A 20,675-nucleotide genomic window follows, 5' to 3' on the forward strand; every position below is an offset into this window, starting at 1 on the left:
TTTGATTGTTTCATATCTTTGGAGACAACTTCTAAAGGTGTGGTGGGGGGGAGTTAACTGTGTATAAAATAAGTCACCTTGTGAAGTTGTGTTCTCTATCATTTATAAATGGAGAGGTTGAGTAAACTTGAGGGTGGTTTGTATACTTATGGGAAGTGAACCACTATCTTCTATTATTATTTATTTCTTAACAAACGCCCTTATCCAGGGCGACTTACAGTTGTTACAAGATATCACATTATACATTATTTCACATTATACAGATATCACATTATTTTACATACAATTACCCATTTATACAGTTGGGTGTTTATTGGAGCAATTTAGGTAAAGTACCTTGCTCAAGGGTACAACAGCAGTGTCCCCCACTGGGGATTGAACCCACAACCTTCCAGTCAAGAGTCCAGAGCCCTAACCACTACTCCACACTGCTGCCACTGGTTTAAATTCTCGAAAGCTAGATCTCCAATTCCAGATGTGGACAATGTGCTGCTTTAAAATATGAAGAATCCATTGTGCATGTTGAAGTATCTGTAGCAACTGGAATAGAGCTGCATTCTGTATCAATATAATAAATACACGAATAAGTGGGGCAGTGTGAGGAGCTCAGGGCTGATCCTAAATACACGAATCAATGGGGCAGTGTGAGGAGCTCAGGGCTGATCCTAAATACACAAATCAATGGGACAGTGTGAGGAGCTCAGGGCTGATCATGTATAGATGTCTTTGCTCAGCAAGTCCATCTGAATGAAACAAATGGACAGCAGATTGTTCATCATGAGTTAAAGCAGCTGTGATCCCATTCACTGACAGGCAGGATTACCTTGTGGAGGGTTTTCCTGTCCTGTGTGGGAACTGGTTTGCAATGTGTGTCTTTAACCACTGTGTTCCTGGGAAGATTGTTTGCACACAGCCATCCACCCCAGCATGCAAATTTGGCCATATGGTGCTAGATTCTATTTTTTTTATCAGCAACCATAGATGCTGATAGTTTCTCACTGGGTCTGGACTACTCACATGACCATTGAGGTCGGCAGCCACATGCACACTGTGCGTACCATTGGTTTGCAAAAATTCAGCTTCATCAGTGTGTTGAAGCGAAACACACATTTTAAGCATATAGAATCATGCTGTTTATTTAGTGGTAGTAATGAACAAATGGGAGCAGATAAGTTTGGTTGAATCCTTGAAAAAGAGCAATAATCTCTCTTCTCAGAAGGATCAGAGGGGAAAAAATCAGTAAAAGCACCGAACCGTCTTTCTGGCACTAATGGCAGTGGAGTTTTAAGCACCGGAAATACATTGGTGACACTGAATGTTACTACTGCATGATCTGAATGCTGCTCCCCTTTTAAAGTTTAATTAGCATTTTCATTTTATCAGTGTTGTTCTTATATTCAAATTAATTATACATGTTTCTAATCATTAACACATAATTTCCAAGTTGTGTTATTATTATTATTATTATTATTATTATTATTATTATTATTATTATTATTATTATTATTATTATTATTAATGTTTTATTTTTTACTGCCTGTGTAGATTTCTCTCTGGGATTTTCAGCTGTGTTGAACTCAGGCAGTGCCCTTGGTTGTGCATGTCATCAGAACAACTTCAACTTTGAAGGCAGTGTATTTTAATGAGATATTTGGTCATTGTTAAGACATTCAAATACAACCACTTGGAATAAATCATTTTTTAGACATACTGGAGCTGCTTTAGAATTGTACCCAGAGCTGATGGGTTGTGCTGCTGGAACTGGATCACTTGTGAATGAAATTCCATTTTACATTCAGTGACATGCTCTCTTCAAAGGAAAAAAAACACTATCACATGGTAAAGCTAAAACCTATAGAGGATTATTTACTTCCCAATGTATGTTTTAATTACACTTCTAGACTGCCAGGTGCATTAAACGTGAAATAAAAAATGATTTTACATGAGGGACGTGTATGGAGAAAGAAAAGATCCACATGTTTAAAAAAAACTTCTAATATTTTTTATTTAGAAAAATGTTTGCATTTATAACAATCTGCCATTAATCAATTAGCATTGCCCCTTTATGCATGCCTTTAAAATCATTGCTCCAGCACTGGCTTATTGTTCAGCACAAACACCCAGAGGAATCTTAGAAGCAGAACAATTCAAGTTATTTACTATGGATTGAATTCATGAATTCTGATATGCGCCAGAAATGGGGATTTGGTTACTAATTAAGAATTAGACCAAATAACATTAAAATCATACACATTTTCATCCCTGAACCACTGCTTATCCAAGGCAGTGTAGCTTTCAGATTATAAAAATCCCTGCTGTGAGTTTCCTTGTTATGACAAAAGCACAAGTTGATAGGGAATGCTTCACAAAGCTCTGCTCAAAGCACTCATCTGTATGATAGGAAAGTAAAAGAACTTCTGCTCTCACCTGTTGACGTAACAGGCAGCCACTGCTCCACAATGTCACCACCATGTGATAGCATTGAGGATTCACACATTACTAAAAGCAACAGTAACATCTTTCATTTAGCTTCTCATGAAGAAATTGGTAATTGTCATAGTGTACAAACAATGGGAGCATATGTAACACTAGTGGATTATAGGGCAGCAGTGTGGAGTAGTGGTTAGGGCTCTGAACTCTTGACTGGAGGGTAGTACAAACTGCTGCTGTACCCTTGAGCAAGGTACTTTACCTAGATTGCTCCAGTAAAAACCCAACTGTATAATGGGTAATTGTATGTAAAAATAATGTGATATCTTGTAACAATTGTAAGTCGCCCTGGATAAGGGTGTCTGCTAAGAAATAAATAATAATAATAATAATAATAATAATAATAATAATAATAATAATAATAATAATAATAATATGTTACTACAATATTGTTCATTTGTCTCATTCAATCTCTAGCAGGGGAGGCCAATCAAGGCGCCGGAGGGCCACTCCACTGCAGAGGTGCCTTCAATGAAGCAAACATTTGTAACATTCCCCAAAGTTTCTAAACTTTTTTTTCTGTTGGTGGTCTGCTGGTGGTTAACATTAGCGACAGAGTGGAACGGCTACGAGAAGATTAGTTTGACTCTGGGGCGATGTGACAGAATGGCTGGGCTGTGACGTCAGGTCAGAAGCAGGAAGGAAACACACCAGTACTGCAGATCAAAGTAAATGATGCGGCGCGCCATTTATTCAAATACAAAAATAAATAAAAGGTTTAAACAAAAAGAAACTTGCTCACAGAGCACAAATAAATATTTTAAATAAAACAAATCACAAACACAAAATATAAATACAGGTCAGGCTGGGCAGTCGCTGTCACTGTTCCTGTATATTTTAAAGCTTGTTTTCTCTCTCCTCGCTCTCTCCAATCTCGCTCCTCATACACCCACCCCGAGGGTAGAGAGCTGCAGGCTCTTATGCAGGTGACCATCTCCCGATTATCAACAAAATTAATCACTTAATTAAATTCGGGAGATGGCCACTTGTCTTGCGTCCTTCTTGACACCACTACAATATTTGCAATTTTAGAAAACCCAATGTGTTGCTCATCAGTTAAAATCACACACATTTGCTGAATTGTGAAAAAAGATATTAAAAATAACTTTGTACCCCATTCAGATGGGCGCTTGTTTGTTTTCTGAGCTAAAATCATTTGCCAGCCCTGGCAAGCACAATGCACAGCGTATCACGTTTTAACGCGTACCGCAAAATATCACCACACCGGTAATTAGTTCAAGGGGTTTTCATTTAATTTCAAAACCCACAGCCTACTTTTAAATACATTCTTTTTTCAACATCAGTGAATTATTAAACAAAATAAAACCAAATGTAAAAATAACAACAGACACGTACTGTACAGAGCGATCTTTAGCAGATGCTGGAGAGGGGGGAGTTAGGCTACATGGATATTGTTTTTGATAGTGTAACGTGGGGTTGTCTATCACGGGACCTGGTTACAACCATCACGTCAGTGATAATAGGAAATAACCTTTTGTTTAAAGATATCCCCTAAACAGCAGTTTAAAAGAAACCTTAGCTTCACAACTCAACAGCTGTAAACAAAAAAAAAAACTCTTTATTGCAGCATGAAATCAAATTAAAACTTTGCTTTGTTTTTGTGTTACTGTTTTTTCACCAACAGCAATTATTTCCACTTGGGGAGAAAAGCTGGAAGTCTAAATTTGAACACTCAAGACTTTAACATTTCAAGCTACACATCGGTACTCAATCGGCACTTTCACTGCACAAAAAAGTCAATAGCAGTGTAAACAGTTTTTCTAGTACAATTAACACAGTATTTCTTTCATTTACTGTTTCATTTTAACACCTCTTTTTCTCTTTTTTAGAAAAAAATCGACACAAAAAACACTCTTTAGCTCAGTCCAATCCAGTGCCACAATCTGTCTTCAAAAAAAAAAAAAAAAGTTCACTGGAAAGGTCTGTTTTAGAATAGTGTTCAGTAGCACAGTTCGTTTTAAATAAAAAAAACAAGAAAATCAATAGCAGTTCTGTTGTAAGAAAAAATGAATAAAAAAAAAAATGTTTGCAGAAAATGTATGTTCTTCAATAAAGTACGTCAGAATGTACAATCTTACACAGTCCCGTTTCAAACAGTTCAAAAGGCAGTATTGAGAGGAACGGTAGTTCCTCGTACAAGTTAGAAAAACTTTGAAACTCTAAACAGCTCAGAGTTTAGCTGTTTTCATCATGTTGCAGCGGCAAAACTAAATCACTTAAAATTACCATCTGTACCAGTATCAAAAGTCTGAAACTTTCTTACCTCAAATGTGAAAAAAACGTACATACCTCTTATACACAATGAGATATAAGTCGTCAAACTAAGGTAAAATTGTTATTCTCCTTCCACTTCCGTCTACTTTTTAAGGGTGTGTAGCGTCTATTCAAACAGAAAAGCTAAATAACTGGACATCTACCAATCATGTGATTCCACATGTTGGTCAGCGTCAAAACAAACCAGGGTGTGCAGGCAGTTTGATATCTACACCATTTATATTAAACACATTATTTATGTTTTAAAACAGCACATATCGCAGGAGGGAAAAAAATACAGTGGATTGAACTTGCAACATGACGTGTTTGGTGAGCACACGACTTTAGCCGGCTGCGCCACTGCACAGTTGTTGAAATGCATTCATTTTTTAAGCTTACATCCAAGCCTGACCAGCTTTCGCTGAAAACACAAAGGAGCTACTCGATTCTAGAAATTTTCGATTTCCTGTTTGAAAATTTCTAGTTTCCTGTTTGTTTGGTAGATACCATATAATGGAATTTCACACAAGAGTGGCATGTAGCTTCCTTGTCTAAATCTCTGATCTCTGATAAATTGTAGTTCCTCGTTTAATTAAAAATAAATAAAGGAATAATTTATTTGGTAGAAATAAATAAATGATTTAAACAAATGCATTGAGGAATAAATACATTTAGAAATAAATATTTTAAAATAAATAAATGTAGAAATGAATACGTTTATATTATAAGTGTATAAATAAAGAGCAAAGAAAGTCACCGAGTTTGAAACATTTAATGGTAGCTACTGAGTCAACATTTACATAGTAACGTTTACAAACAATCTTTTAAAATGTAACAAACAAACAAGCAGACAAAACTGATTAAAACAAAACAAGTTTGAATGACAAATTCGGCAACATTGTCGAGTTTTGTAAACATTTAAAACTTGTATGCTTTGTTCATACAGTAATTAAACGGACTGTGTTGTATAGCGCTATGCTGACTTTGAAAAACTAAATGTTAAAAACAGAATTTAATGCAAGTGACAAAACCGTTTTTCTTTACACACACTAAATTATATATGCGCGCGCACGCAAGCATGCTCTCTCACACGCACACGCACACACACACGCACACGCACTCTGACACACACAAATGATCTGGTCCATGAGCAGAAAACTAGTTATTTTTTAAAGGCCAGCATGGGCAGCAGTGTGGAGTACTGGTTAAGGCTTTGGACTCTTGACCAGAGGTCGTGGTTCAATACCAGGTGGGGGACACTGCTGCTGTGCTAAAATAAATAATAATAATGGTACATCTTGTTACAGTTGCAATACTCGTGCTTTGTCTTTGTTGTGTAAAAACCTGTCCATATGCAGAAACTGCTTGTGCTGCATCCACAGAATTTGATGGAATTGACAAAAAACAGTGTGCAATTTTTGACATGTTTCGGAATCTGATTTCATACCTCAGGCAGAAATCAACAATATTTACATTTTTCACGGTAGGCAATCAAATACATGAAATCGTGAGTTTTCCGTGGCCTTATACAACGAGACACAAGTAATCCGTCGCTTGCAGCATCTATGGAGTAGCGGTTAAAGCACTTTGTTCTTGATTGGACGTTTGTGAGTTCAATCACATGTGGGGGACACATTGCTGCTTTATCTAGATTGGTCCAGTAAAACACCCGACTGTATAAATGGGTAATTGTATGTCACAATTGTAAGTTGGCCTGGATAAGTGTGCCTGCTAAAATAAAATAAAAAAATAATAATAATTGGTACTTGGATGGGAGACTGCCTGACAATACCAAATACTTCAAACTTTTCTTTGAAGTTTTACTTGTATTATTAACAAATATTAGATTCAACAGCAAAAATGAGCTGATTTACTTTTAATTTATTGAAATGGACCGCAAAGGGTATTAATCACTATTGAAATAATTGCATAAGAGAAGTTATAAATATATTTATTTCATGCCTCCACCGCTGTTTTAATTGCATTTGGATCATTCCAGACACCACCTGATATGTGAGTGCAACAAACTCAGCAATGCATTGATCATTAACACATTTTAAAAACACAAAACATCAGTCACAGCATGCATTATATTCAGGCCGGGACATTTCAATTTGATGTGAATTAGCAGATTGTAACATTAACAGAAGTGACATTACATTTGACTGTATTATGGCTACGTCTGTCTTCTTTTCATACATTTACACGTAAAACACAAGGCTGAAGTTGGCTTATTCGCCAGCTTATTATTTGCAAGCTTTTAAGTGCATAAATGTATTAGTCTATGTTGAAGAAGTAACCTTGCATTTAAAGGGTTAAATCACTTTGGGCTGCCGATTTCTCTGCCGGTACCTGACAAGGGGCAACCCCTCTGCAAGCCCCACTTATATTTAGCGCGGCCCAACGTGGTTTACTGGGGAAGAACAGCGGGCAAACATGCTACATATGCCAATCGCTCAGCTTCTTATTCGCTCTTTATGTATCTACATTGAATAAGTAGCCTTGCATTTAACGGGTTAAATCACATTGGGCCACCAATTTCTCTGCAGGTACCCAGTGAGGGGCACCCCCTCTGCAAGCTACACTTGTATTTAGATACATAAAGAGCAAATAAGAAGCTGAGCGATTGGCATATGCGGGAAGTGTACTCGCTGTTCTGCCCTAGTAAACCACGCTGAGCCAGGATAAATACAGGTGTAGCTTGCAGAGGGGGTGCCCCTCGCTGGGTATCTGCAGAGAAATTGGTGGCCCAACGTGATTTAACCCGTTAAATGCAAGGCTACTTATTCAATGTAGATACATAAAGAGCAAATAAGAAGCTGAGTGATTGGCATATGTAGCATGTTTGCCCGCTTCCCCAGTAAACCACGTTGGGCCGCGCTAAATATAAGTGGGGCTTGCAGAGGGGTTGCCCCTTGTCAGGTACGGCCAGAGAAATCAGCGGCCCAATGTGATTTAACTAGTTAAATTCAAGGCTACTTCTTCAAGGTAGACAAATACATTTATACACTAAAAGCCAGCGGATAAGAAGCTGAGCGAATGAGAAGCCAACTTCATCCTCGTCTGTAAAACCACAGACGTGTGAAACGTTTGTATGTAAATGGAATGTGTGTATAGTAAAAAAAGTGCTCTATTCCAAAACAGCAGTGTTTCTACCTCATTATACCTGGACTCTTGACCGGAAGGTTGTGGGTTCAATCACGGGTGAGGGACACTGCTGTTGTACCCTTGAGCAAGGTATTTTACCTAATATAGATAACCTGGATAAATTGGTAATTGTATGTAAACATAATGTGATATAATTGTGACTATTGTAAGTTGCCCTGGATAAGGGTGTCTGCTAAAAGATAAATAATAATAACTTAAATGCAATCTGTTGAACTATTTGCACTTGACTTGGTATTTGTATATTCTAAAATATAAGAATTTGCATTTGAATTTCAATTCATGGGAAAGCTTCAAAAATATTTCAATTTTAAACACTTTTCAATAATAATGCTCATAATAAAGTAGGGAGACTTCAGTATTGCTGGTAAAGTTGATCAACCTGAAAGATGCAAACTAAAGGACACTTTATAGAACTTCATGTTTATTAAACATAACAAACAAAACAAGTAAAAATAATAATTGTGCAATACACACATATATAAATATATATATATATATATATACAGTGCCTTGCGAAAGTATTCGGCCCCCTTGAACTTTGCGACCTTTTGCCACATTTCAGGCTTCAAACATAAAGATATGAAACTGTAATTTTTTGTGAAGAATCAACAACAAGTGGGACACAATCATGAAGTGGAACGAAATTTATTGGATATTTCAAACTTTTTTAATAAATAAAAAACTGAAAAATTGGGCGTGCAAAATTATTCTGCCCCTTTACTTTCAGTGCAGCAAACTCTCTCCAGAAGTTCAGTGAGGATCTCTGAATGATCCAATGTTGACCTAAATGACTAATGATGATAAATAGAATCCACCTGTGTGTAATCAAGTCTCCGTATAAATGCACCTGCACTGTGATAGTCTCAGAGGTCTGTTTAAAGCGCAGAGAGCATCATGAAGAACAAGGAACACACCAGGCAGGTCCGAGATACTGTTGTGGAGAAGTTTAAAGCCGGATTTGGATACAAAAAGATTTCCCAAGCTTTAAACATCCCAAGGAGCACTGTGCAAGCGATAATATTGAAATGGAAGGAGTATCAGACCACTGCAAATCTACCAAGACCTGGCAGTCCCTCTAAACTTTCAGCTCATACAAGGAGAAGACTGATCAGAGATGCAGCCAAGAGGACCATGATCACTCTGGATGAACGGCAGAGATCTACAGCTGAGGTGGGAGACTCTGTCCATAGGACAACAATCAGTCGTATACTGCACAAATCTGGCCTTTATGGAAGAGTGGCAAGAGGAAAGCCATTTCTTAAAGATATCCATAAAAAGTGTCGTTTACAGTTTGCCACAAGCCACCTGGGAGACACACCAAACATGTGGAAGAAGGTGCTCTGGTCAGATGAAACCAAAATCAAACTTTTTGGCAACAATGCAAAACGTTATGTTTGGCGTAAAAGCAACACAGCTCATCACCCTGAACACACCATCCCCACTGTCAAACATGGTGGTGGCAGCATCATGGTTTGGGCCTGCTTTTCTTCAGCAGGGACAGGGAAGATGGTTAAAATTGATGGGAAGATGGATGGAGCCAAATACAGGACCATTCTGGAAGAAAACCTGATGGAGTCTGCAAAAGACCTGAGACTGGGACGGAGATTTGTCTTCCAACAAGACAATGATCCAAAACATAAAGCAAAATCTACAATGGAATGGTTCACAAATAAACATATCCAGGTGTTAGAATGGCCAAGTCAAAGTCCAGACCTGAATCCAATCGAGAATCTGTGGAAAGAACTGAAAACTGCTGTTCACAAATGCTCTCCATCCAACCTCACTGAGCTCGAGCTGTTTTGCAAGGAGGAATGGGCAAAAATTTCATTCTCTCGATGTGCAAAACTGATAGAGACATACCCCAAGTGACTTACAGCTGTAATCGCAGCAAAAGGTGGCGCTACAAAGTATTAACTTAAGGGGGCTGAATAATTTTGCACGCCCAATTTTTCAGTTTTTTATTTGTTAAAAAAGTTTGAAATATCCAATGAATTTCGTTCCACTTCATGATTGTGTCCCACTTGTTGTTGATTCTTCACAAAAAATTAGAGTTTCATATCTTTATGTTTGAAGCCTAAAATGTGGCAAAAGGTCGCAAAGTTCAAGGGTGCCGAATACTTTCGCAAGGCACTGTATATATATATCATCATCATTTATGTCTGTTTTTCACAAACCTGGTCCTGCGGGGCCACTGTGTCTGCTGTTTGTGTTCCAACTGAGTTCTCATTTATTAAATTGATCCCCCAATAGAACTAACAATTAGTGACTTAATACAATGTTAGAAATAACTTGAAATATCCAACGCTTTTGGCTGCTTTCACAAACCCTGATCAGCACTAATCTTGGACTACCTTACCTGAGTTAACATTAGGTAGTCCTAGATTAGTGTTAATTGAGACCTGTGCAGCCAGCCATTACTACAAATAATTCAAATGCTCTGATTAGACATTTTATTCATTCAATTGAGGGTTGAATTCGTAATTTAAAGCTCAGTTGGAACACAAATCAACAAACACTGGGTCCTCAGGACCAAGATTGGGAAACACTGTTTTATGTAATTTGCATCCTATATTGGTACATACCTGTTAATTATTATGAACTACGTGATTACTGTGTTTATGATTATGTTGTTATTATATAAACTGCTTTCCTTGTATGTCACCTTGGATAAAGGCCTCTGCCAAATTCATGTTAATAAATTAACATTTGTTGTATGGGAAAGTATTTGAAGTCCATTTAGCACTTGTCAAATATTTAGTTTGGTAGTAAATGTATCACATTTGCATTTGTATTAAGCAAATTCGCAAGAACATTGACATTGTCACTGGTCTCATCAATTTCCTACTATCTGGAAAACACAAGTATGCTCAAAACCATAACCATCACATTCAACAAAGGAGTCACCCATACCTTTCAACATTTATGCTCAAAGTTTGAAATCATGGATAGAGTCTACATTGTTCGAGAGCAGTTCCCAGTCATTGGTGCTCATGCAATCACCATTCTCAAATGTCAGGGGCTGACTCTAAAAACAGTTATGATGGATCTTGGTAATTCCATTTTCTCCTATGGACAAAGTTTCATTGCACATTCCACAGTTACTTCCTTCCAGAATACTTCCATATTCTAGTGTGCTTGTTCAGAATATGCGTGAATCGTGAAAACGTCTTGCCAATATGTGAACAAAGCCAGCATTCACTTTATTGATCACCATGTGGATTAACCGATATTGGAACACAGATGATTGTGTTAAAGATGTTAATAGACTTTTAATGTACACGTTTTAGAGCTAAACGTTTGTTGAGACAGTTCAAGCGCTGTAGCAGTGTTTAACTATTTCCTGGATGTTTGCCTTTTGGTCTTACTCTGGAAAAAGTAATAATAATAATAAAAAGTAGGCAAAATCATTTTTTGAGAAACCGCATTTGGGAGAAAAACTAACAGTTTGGAAACACATTTGCAAAGGCATTGGATTCTATTGTGGTGTTTCCGAACTGTTGAACGTTTCTCATTACATGCAGGTTTACTGGCTTGACAAAAAGGCGATTGACGAAAAGAATGCGGCCTGGATAGCAAAATCGCGTCCAACTGAAATAGCTCAGTTGGGAGAGCGTTAGACTGTAACGGTCCCTGCTTCGATACCGGGTTTTTGTAAACAGCACGACTAGGGTTATTTGTTCTTAATTAATTTTTTGAATTAAAAAAAGCACACTTTTTCTTTAGTGTAATTGGAGGAAATAAAAACGTATTATAGTGCAATTTTCTAATGCGATAAAGAAAGGCAAAAAGCATCATCTCTGCGTGGGCTTGAAACACCAAAATTTCGATTAACAGCCGAACGTGCTAACCGATTATGGTGTTTTATTAGATAACACCCTGGGAGCTCAACAGAACAGTGTGTATGCATATTGCTAAAATGGAAACCAAATATACACGATTCAAATGGGAATCGTAATCAGATTTTAAGCACAAATTTGATAGACTTCACAGTGCAAAGGAGGAAGGCAGACAATGCAAATGAGGCAACTGGCTCCTACTTTTTAAATCATACGAGAAACTTGAACCCAATTAAGCTTTTAACCGCCTGCAGTTTGGAATGAGTTTGAAATGTTGTTGTAACACCTCACTGGGCAACAGCAATTGCATTATATGAAAGCTCCTGTTTATTTGTCAGTGGCACAGCTACCGGTGCCACTCAGAGTTGGAGGGAGACGGTCGGCCACTTGCCCATAAAACAATACTTTCCGGGATCATTTCTATAGTGATTTGCCAGCGAAATGCGTTTATAAAGTGTTTGGACTCGCTATCCACGAGGAAGAGTGAGAGTGTTCGTTTTTGAGCCTGAAGGAGACAGCGAGTGTTGTTTTTTGGCCAACTGCTCCCTGTTATTGATGACCGCTCCAGTGTTCCTTAGGGGGCTGGAGGAAGCGGACACGTTCTGAGTGGGTATCTTACCAAAAGGTACGCAAGACGAACTACAGTTGCAAAGCACTGCTGCTTTTTCGATGATTGATTAAAACTATCAATCTGACTGAAAACACGGATCACATTAATTGTGATCGGTTTGATACCAATAGGCTTACATGGCAGGTATTGTGTATAGACAATGTCATATACACAGAAATGAACACGGACAGTGTTTTTTTAATGGCTGACTCATTTTAATGTTCGAGAGATCTAGGTGTACTGGACAAATATACTGGATTTTTTACATGTCGTAATTGTGCCGCGTGTGATAATGCGTTTGAAACTAGAGATAATGTGAGATAATGTCTGTTAATGGCGGATAGTTTACAAATGTACTCAATTATGTTACAACTTTTGTGTCTACGAAACATATCTGTAACATTTATGTAATGCCTGTGTGGTTTTTTCATGAAGTTAATTTGCTAACAGACTGTTCTGATTTGTTTCTAACCGTGAAGCGATCGCTCTGTTTGCCATATATTTTCTGTCTGTAAGAGGAGTGTCCTTGTGATCCCATATAGAATGTAACGAAACAGGTCGCCCTCCTTAATATAAACAGATAAAGAATAAGTTCACGCACACACCACGTGATTTACTGTAGCGTCAGACATTGGAGGTTCAGCAGTGTACTGCAGTGTTGTGCATAGTCGTCGGTGTAAGTCAGGATGGCCGAGCGGTCTAAGGCGCTGCGTTCAGGTCGCAGTCTCTCTGGAGGCGTGGGTTCGAATCCCACTTCTGACAAATCTGTTTGTTTATTTATTTTTTAAAACGTCCACCGAATGCTTGGTAATTTGATTTGTTTTTCTTGTTAGTATTCAAATCGCAAGGTCGTTAAATGAGAGAAAGTCACCGCAAGCCTGCACCTCACCACATCCTTCACACTGTTAAACTGCCTCATTATGACGAGGCCTCTAATTATGCCTTTCCAATACTTTGAATGTGTTATTGTTCAGTTTAACATGAGAACATCTTGGTAGAACAATCATAATGTCCGCAGGACTTATTTTCCTCGGGTTCTAGTATCAAGTTTTGAGTGTGTGGCCGGTTAGCTCAGTTGGTTAGAGCGTGGTGCTAATAACGCCAAGGTCACGGGTTCGATCCCTGTACGGGCCACTGCTTTTCTTCTTTAAAGAAACCACAGCATTTGTAATGGTGCCAAAATGAACATTCTTTAACAAAATGAACCGAAGCGATATGAAGTACAACCACTAATATTTCAGACTTCCTGAGCTTTAAACATGTATTAACAATGAACACGTACAATCAATTAAAAACAAAGCTTACGTAGTCGGCAGGATTCGAACCTGCGCGATTCGAATGGATTTCAAGTCCATCGCCTTAACCACTCGGCCACGACTACATGCTCGCACGGTTAGTTGTGAAAATATCCAAAAGAAGTTGTGATCGGTTTGATACCAATAGGCTTACATGACTAGTATTGTGTATAGACAATGTCATATACACAGAAATGAACAGGGACAGTGTTTTTTTAATGGCTGACTCATTTTAATGTTCGAGAGATCTAGGTGTACTGGACAAATATACTGGATTTTTTACATGTCGTAATTGTGCCGCGTGAGATAATGCGTTTGAAACTAGAGATAATGTGAGATAATGTCTGTTAATGGCGGATAGTTTACAAATGTACTCAATTATGTTACAACTTTTTTGTCTACGAAACATATCTGTAACATTTATGTAATGCCTGTGTGGTTTTTTCATGAAGTTAATTTGCTAACAGACTGTTCTGATTTGTTTCTAACCGTGAAGCGATCGCTCTGTTTGTCGTATATTTTCTGTCTGTAAGAGGAGTGTCCTTGTGATCCCATATAGAATGTGACGAAACAGGTCGCCCTCCTTAATATAAACAGATAAAGAATAAGTTCACGCACACACCAGGTGATTTACTGTAGCGTCAGACATTGGAGGTTCAGCAGTGTATTGCAGTGTTGTGCAAAGTCATCGGTGTAAGTCAGGATGGCCGAGCGGTCTAAGGCGCTGCGTTCAGGTCGCAGTCTCTCTGGAGGCGTGGGTTCGAATTCCACTTCTGACAAATCTGTTTGTTTATTTATTTCTTAAAACGTCCACCGAATGCTTGGTAATTTGATTTGTTTTTCTTGTTAGTATTCAAATCGCAAGGTCGTTAAATGAGAGAAAGTCACCGCAAGCCTGCACCTCACCACATCCTTCACACTGTTAAACTGCCTCATTATGACGAGGCCTCTAATTATGCCTTTCCAATACTTTGAATGTGATATTGTTCAGTTTAACATGAGAACATCTTGGTAGAACAATCATAATGTCCGCAGGACTTATTTTCCTCGGGTTCTAGTATCAAGTTTTGAGTGTGTGGACGGTTAGCTCAGTTGGTTAGAGCGCGATGCTAATAACGTCAAGGTCGCGGGTTCGATCCCCGTACGGGCCACGGCTTTTCTTATTTAAAGAAACCACAGCATTTGTAATGGTGCCAAAATGAACATTCTTTAACAAAATGAACCGAAGCGATATGAAGTACAACCAGTAATATTTCAGACTTCCTGAGCTTTAAACATGCATTAACAAAGAACACATACAATCAATTAAAAACAAAGCTTACGTAGTCGGCAGGATTCGAACCTGCGCGGGGAAACCCCAATGGATTTTAAGTCCATCGCCTTAACCACTCAGCCACGGCTACATGCTCGCACGGTTTTCCGTGAAAACAGCCGTATTATTGTCAAAAGAAGCAAACGACACCCGCAGTAATGCTGCAGATGGCAGTATAGGCTAAATAATGAACCCAAGTCAAATGCCTTTGTTGAAACTCTATCAGATTTGTACAAGTCAAGCACACTTGGGAAATAATAATACAATATCCTTTCGGCCAACGTTCATAATAATGAATACATCCTTATTTCAAAATACGTAGCTATTTAACTGATCTTTTCAAAACACCCATACACAAAAGATTTATTTCTACTGAAAAATTAACTTGCTTCATGGCTGCTGCTACAGCACTCGGGCACGTTGTGCCTAGCGTTAGCGGACATAGGAGATAAGAAGACCTACAAAATATCACGCGCTGCAGTTTTTCAGTCCGGGGATTATTACAAATGAGCAGACTGTGCATTAAAATACACATGCATGGTGGGCGTCTCTGTTACAAAGAATTGTCACACTTTGTATTTATCTCCATAATGCGCCGGGACAAAATACGCAGATACTTTAAAATTATTTGGAGAATGCGGGCATCGATCCCGCTACTTCTCGCATGCTAAGCGAGCGCTCTACCATTTGAGCTAATTCCCCTTTAACGGTGCCAGGGATTCTCATAGGCTTCATCGCAGCTTGATACGAGCAAATCAGATTGTCAGTTGTTTTTTAATTTTTATTTTGGCAATGTAGTCTGTGATTGCAAATTTAAAAAGAATAATAATTTAATTAACTAAATAGCAAATATTTCGACTAGAGGTATGTTTTCAATTTCTTTAAAAAGTAGTGTCAGCTCGTTTATTCAGTCGCTTATAAATCCACAATCTGTGTCCCGATGCAGCAGCGCTGTGTGCTGTGGCTCGAGCTTGTTTGACGAGGCAGACGATGCAAAAATGCCAATACTTGCTTTTGTATCACGCGACAAACTTAAGGTATGCTTTAACGGCTTGGCTGTCTCGAGTTAGTTTGTATTGTTAATGTAACACCTCGTTGTTGCCCAGTCATTGTTTCATATGAAGTAGAGCTTGCCAGTTGGGGGCGACGGTCTGCTAATAAAATTTAAGACTATATTTGCAAGGATCATTTCTAGAATGAAACACGTTTTGAAGGGATTGGTCTCGGTATCCACCAGGAGGAGTGGCAGTGTTTTCTTCTCAGCACCGAGCTGACAATGACTGTTGTTATCGGGAACCTACTCGCTGCAAGGAATGACCACTTCAATCTTCAGTCGGGGGTTGCTGAAGGAAGGGGACACATTTTGAGTGTGTATCTCATTCAGGTAGAAACGTAGAAAAAAGAAAGCATCAAGCCCACAATTGTTCACTTGTTTAAATCAATAACCACATTTAAATTGATCATTGCTAATGTCAAAACAATTTATGAACACTTTAAATAGGGCTTGACTAATATAAAAATATAGCAATGTCTATTGCACTACGCAGGACTAGATTGAGTTTAAAATAGACATTACATCTGAAAATAACTTGTGCTTACCCCCACTTACAAGGAAGCTGTCAACCTTTGTATTCGTCCTCATAACGTGTTAGAAAATGTAAACAGCAGTTGGAGAATACCGAAGTCGATCATCCTAGCATGTTAAACGAGGGCATTTCTCATGTAAGCTACTTCCACTAATAGATCGTTTATACTGTTCTCAATGGTCCGCATCCCAGCCTGAGACCACGATCCAGTGGCAGTCGGAGATGTTTTTCAAAGTAATATGTTATTTGAAATATTAAAACAATCTTTAGTTAAATAACACATGTTTCTACACAAAATATTTTTCAGTGACTTCTACAAGTAGCCAGTTTACAACAAAAATGCAATCTGTGTTAGGAACGCTATTTTAGTCAGATTTAAAATGGAAATTAAAATGGTATTGAGTGCTGACAAGAGTTTGGTATCAGCTGTTGATTTCCTTGAAACAATCCTTTATAGTAAAATGAACAAATTGATTCATTTAAAAAATAAGTAAAAGAGAACTGTCAGAAGTGGGATTTGAACCCACGCCTCCATTCGGAGACCAGAACACACAATTCTTTGGAAAGACAGCGTCCTTGAGTCTGGGGCCTTAGACCACTCGGCCATTCTGACAAGCTGCGTTTGCTTTAGTAGAAAACCGCATTATTTCATTTCAGCACAGACTAGGTATTGTATCAAGGCCCGATTGGGTTTATTACGCACATACTAACTTGCTCCATGAATGATGTAATGACAAGTGTAAAAAAAGAAACAGATTGAAGCCAACCAACAAAAGTAAGATTCTTTATTTCAATATCGGTATAGCTTTAAAGGATGCACGCATTTTACAATTGCAATTGCTATATGACAATGACCAATAAGTAATTGTGTTGCAATACTTTATACAATGTAAACAGAATCAGACATTGCTCCGTTGCCTCGAAGAAACATCTACAATTTGTATTTAAAAAGGACGCCAAACGTGGGGCTCGAACCCACGACCCTGAGATTAAGAGTCTCATGCTCTACCGACTGAGCTAGCCGGGCTGTCGGGAGAAAGTTTCTTTCTTTGAGGCGGGGTGAGAGAGGAAGTACCGACAGGTGCGTGGGACCTGAGATTCGGTGTGCTGCTGCTGTAGATGAGTGTTCTGGAGACGCGCTGTGTCTGTGTCTGCGGTGTTACAGCCGTGTGAGTATATTCCAGAAGTAGTGTGTTGGATAATTCGAGAGCTAGTCTGTTGAATAAAGCTCTGAGACGTGTGGTTAAATCCCGGTCTCATCAATTTTGTTTTGTTAGATTAAAAGTGTTCCAGCAGCAGGTAAATGTCCCCACACCTTTTGGTTCTGTTTACTTATGCTACACCGCTGCTAAACCTGAACGTTGCTGCTAATTATCTTAACTAAACTTGTATTGTTGTTGAATTGCTCTATTATAGCTAAACCTGTAATGTTGCAGCTAACGTTCCTAATACTGTTAAAACGTGTGTGTATTAACAATCTGGCTTTTTTTGTTGTACCCTTGCTGCGAAGAGCTGTTTCCAATCACCTAGCACGCTTAAAGAAAAGTGTAATCGCTGCTATATGTTGGTCTAATACCCCATGCTTTTAAAATGTGGCTATTGGCTGGCTTTATTCAATTTCCCCTAAACAAAAGCCTTATTTCTACTGAAAAACTAACTTGCTTCATGGCTGCTGCTACAGCACTCGGGCACGTTGTGCCTAGCGTTAGCGGACATAGGAGATAAGAAGACCTACAAAATATCACGCGCTGCAGTTTTTCAGTCCGGGGATTATTACAAATGAGCAGACTGTGCATTAAAATACACATGCATGGTGGGCGTCTCTGTTACAAAGAATTGTCACACTTTGTATTTATCTCCATAATGCGCCGGGACAAAATACGCAGATACTTTAAAATTATTTGGAGAATGCGGGCATCGATCCCGCTACTTCTCGCATGCTAAGCGAGCGCTCTACCATTTGAGCTAATTCCCCATTAACGGTGCCAGGGATTCTCATAGGCTTCATCGCAGCTTGATACGAGCAAATCAGATTGTCAGTTGTTTTTTAATTTTTATTTTGGCAATGTAGTCTGTGATTGCAAATTTAAAAAAATAATAATTTAATTAACTAAATAGCAAATATTTCGACTAGAGGTATGTTTTCAATTTCTTTAAAAAGTAGTGTCAGCTCGTTTATTCAGTCGCTTATAAATCCACAATCTGTGTCCCGATGCAGCAGCGCTGTGTGCTGTGGCTCGAGCTTGTTTGACGAGGCAGACGATGCAAAAATGCCAATACTTGCTTTTGTATCACGCGACAAACTTAAGGTATGCTTTAACGGCTTGGCTGTCTCGAGTTAGTTTGTATTGTTAATGTAAAACCTCGTTGTTGCCCAGTCATTGTTTCATATGAAGTAGAGCTTGCCAGTTGGGGGCGACGGTCTGCTAATAAAAGTTAAGACTATATTTGCAAGGATCATTTCTAGAATGAAACACGTTTTGAAGGGATTGGTCTCGGTATCCACCAGGAGGAGTGGCAGTGTTTTCTTCTCAGCACCGAGCTGACAATGAGTGTTGTTATCGGGAACCTACTCGCTGCAAGGAATGACCACTTCAATCTTCAGTCGGGGGTTGCTGAAGGAAGGGGACACATTTTGAGTGTGTATCTCATTCCGGTAGAAACGTAGAAAAAAGAAAGCATCTAGCCCACAATTGTTCAGTTGTTTAAATCAATAACCACATTTAAATTGATCATTGCTAATGTCAAAACAATTTAAGAACACTTTAAATAGGGCTTGACTAATATAAAAATATAGCAATGTATTTTGCACTACGCAGGACTAGATTGAGTTTAAAATAGACATTACATCTGAAAATAACTTGTGCTTACCCCCACTTACAAGGAAGCTGTCAACCTTTGTATTCGTCCTCATAACGTGTTAGAAAATGTAAACAGCAGTTGGAGAATACCGAAGTCGATCATCCTAGCATGTTAAACGAGGGCATTTCTCATGTAAGCTACTTCCACTAATAGATCGTTTATAGTGTTCTCAATGGTCCGCATCCCAGCCTGAGACCACGATCCAGTGGCAGTCGGAGATGTTTTTCAAAGTAATATGTTATTTGAAATATTAAAACAATCTTTAGTTAAATAACACATGTTTCTACACAAAATATTTTTCAGTGACTTCGACAAGTAGTCTGTTTACAACAAAAATGCAATCTGAGTTAGGAACGCTATTTTAGTCCGATTTAAAATGGAAATTAAAATGGTATTGAGTGCTGACAAGAGTTTCGTATCAGCTGTTGATTTCATTGAAACAATCTTTTATAGTAAAATGAACAAATTGATTCATTTAAAAAATAAGTAAAAGTGAACTGTCAGAAGTGGGATTTGAACCCACGCCTCCATTCGGAGACCAGAACACACAATTCTTTGGAAAGACAGCGTCCTTGAGTCTGGCGCCTTAGACCACTCGGCCATTCTGACAAGCTGCGTTTGCTTTAGTAGAAAACCGCATTATTTCATTTCAGCACGGACTAGGGTTGTCTATTGTATCAAGGCCCGATTGGGTTTATTACGCACATACTAACTTGCTCCATGAATGATGTAATGACAAGTGTAAAAAAAGAAACAGATTGAAGCCAACCCACAAAAGTAAGATTCTTTATTTCAATATCGGTATAGCTTTAAAGGATGCACGCATTTTACAATTGCAATTGCTATATTATAATGACCAATAAGTAATTGTGTTGCAATACTTTATACAATGTGAACAGAATCAGACATTGCTCCGTTGCCTCGAAGAAACATCTACAATTTGTATTTAAAAAGGACGCCCAACGTGGGGCTCGAACCCACGACCCTGAGATTAAGAGTCTCATGCTCTACCGACTGAGCTAGCCGGGCTGTCGGGAGAAAGTTTCTTTCTTTGAGGCGGGGTGAGAGAGGAAGTACCGACAGGTGCGTGGGACCTGAGATTCGGTGTGCTGCTGCTGTAGATGAGTGTTCTGGAGACGCGCTGTGTCTGTGTCTGCGGTGTTACAGCCGTGTGAGTATATTCCAGAAGTAGTGTGTTGGATAATTCGAGAGCTAGTCTGTTGAATAAAGCTCTGAGACGTG

The 20,675-nt window shown here is 38.6% G+C and overlaps 13 non-coding genes across 13 annotated transcripts; 7 read left to right on the plus strand and 6 right to left on the minus strand.

The window, feature by feature from the left end:
• Window positions 1-12,163: 12,163 nt before the first annotated feature.
• LOC131703314 (small nucleolar RNA U3) lies at window positions 12,164-12,379 on the plus strand. Its single transcript, XR_009309778.1, has one exon. It is a non-coding gene; the product is annotated as a small nucleolar RNA U3 (small nucleolar RNA).
• A 679-nt stretch (window positions 12,380-13,058) lies between these two features.
• Window positions 13,059-13,140, plus strand: trnal-cag (transfer RNA leucine (anticodon CAG)). The gene has a single exon. It is a non-coding gene; the product is annotated as a tRNA-Leu (tRNA).
• Window positions 13,141-13,438: 298 nt separating this feature from the next.
• Window positions 13,439-13,512, plus strand: trnai-aau (transfer RNA isoleucine (anticodon AAU)). The gene has a single exon. It is a non-coding gene; the product is annotated as a tRNA-Ile (tRNA).
• A 170-nt stretch (window positions 13,513-13,682) lies between these two features.
• On the minus strand, window positions 13,683-13,759 carry trnas-uga (transfer RNA serine (anticodon UGA)). Its single transcript has one exon. It is a non-coding gene; the product is annotated as a tRNA-Ser (tRNA).
• Window positions 13,760-14,370: 611 nt separating this feature from the next.
• Window positions 14,371-14,452, plus strand: trnal-cag (transfer RNA leucine (anticodon CAG)). Its single transcript has one exon. It is a non-coding gene; the product is annotated as a tRNA-Leu (tRNA).
• Window positions 14,453-14,750: 298 nt separating this feature from the next.
• trnai-aau (transfer RNA isoleucine (anticodon AAU)) lies at window positions 14,751-14,824 on the plus strand. The gene has a single exon. It is a non-coding gene; the product is annotated as a tRNA-Ile (tRNA).
• Window positions 14,825-14,994: 170 nt separating this feature from the next.
• On the minus strand, window positions 14,995-15,076 carry trnal-uaa (transfer RNA leucine (anticodon UAA)). The gene has a single exon. It is a non-coding gene; the product is annotated as a tRNA-Leu (tRNA).
• A 1,075-nt stretch (window positions 15,077-16,151) lies between these two features.
• LOC131703599 (small nucleolar RNA U3) lies at window positions 16,152-16,357 on the plus strand. Its single transcript, XR_009310038.1, has one exon. It is a non-coding gene; the product is annotated as a small nucleolar RNA U3 (small nucleolar RNA).
• A 716-nt stretch (window positions 16,358-17,073) lies between these two features.
• Window positions 17,074-17,184, minus strand: trnal-caa (transfer RNA leucine (anticodon CAA)). Its single transcript has 2 exons — window positions 17,147-17,184; window positions 17,074-17,119 (listed from the first exon to the last, which is right to left on the minus strand). It is a non-coding gene; the product is annotated as a tRNA-Leu (tRNA).
• A 341-nt stretch (window positions 17,185-17,525) lies between these two features.
• Window positions 17,526-17,598, minus strand: trnak-cuu (transfer RNA lysine (anticodon CUU)). Its single transcript has one exon. It is a non-coding gene; the product is annotated as a tRNA-Lys (tRNA).
• A 1,411-nt stretch (window positions 17,599-19,009) lies between these two features.
• Window positions 19,010-19,215, plus strand: LOC131703574 (small nucleolar RNA U3). Its single transcript, XR_009310014.1, has one exon. It is a non-coding gene; the product is annotated as a small nucleolar RNA U3 (small nucleolar RNA).
• A 716-nt stretch (window positions 19,216-19,931) lies between these two features.
• trnal-caa (transfer RNA leucine (anticodon CAA)) lies at window positions 19,932-20,042 on the minus strand. The gene is made up of 2 exons: window positions 20,005-20,042; window positions 19,932-19,977 (listed from the first exon to the last, which is right to left on the minus strand). It is a non-coding gene; the product is annotated as a tRNA-Leu (tRNA).
• Window positions 20,043-20,389: 347 nt separating this feature from the next.
• On the minus strand, window positions 20,390-20,462 carry trnak-cuu (transfer RNA lysine (anticodon CUU)). Its single transcript has one exon. It is a non-coding gene; the product is annotated as a tRNA-Lys (tRNA).
• Between the last annotated feature and the right edge of the window lie 213 nt (window positions 20,463-20,675).

The sequence above is a fragment of the Acipenser ruthenus genome, chromosome 32, assembly GCF_902713425.1.
Source record: "Acipenser ruthenus chromosome 32, fAciRut3.2 maternal haplotype, whole genome shotgun sequence".
Lineage (NCBI taxonomy): Eukaryota > Metazoa > Chordata > Actinopteri > Acipenseriformes > Acipenseridae > Acipenser > Acipenser ruthenus.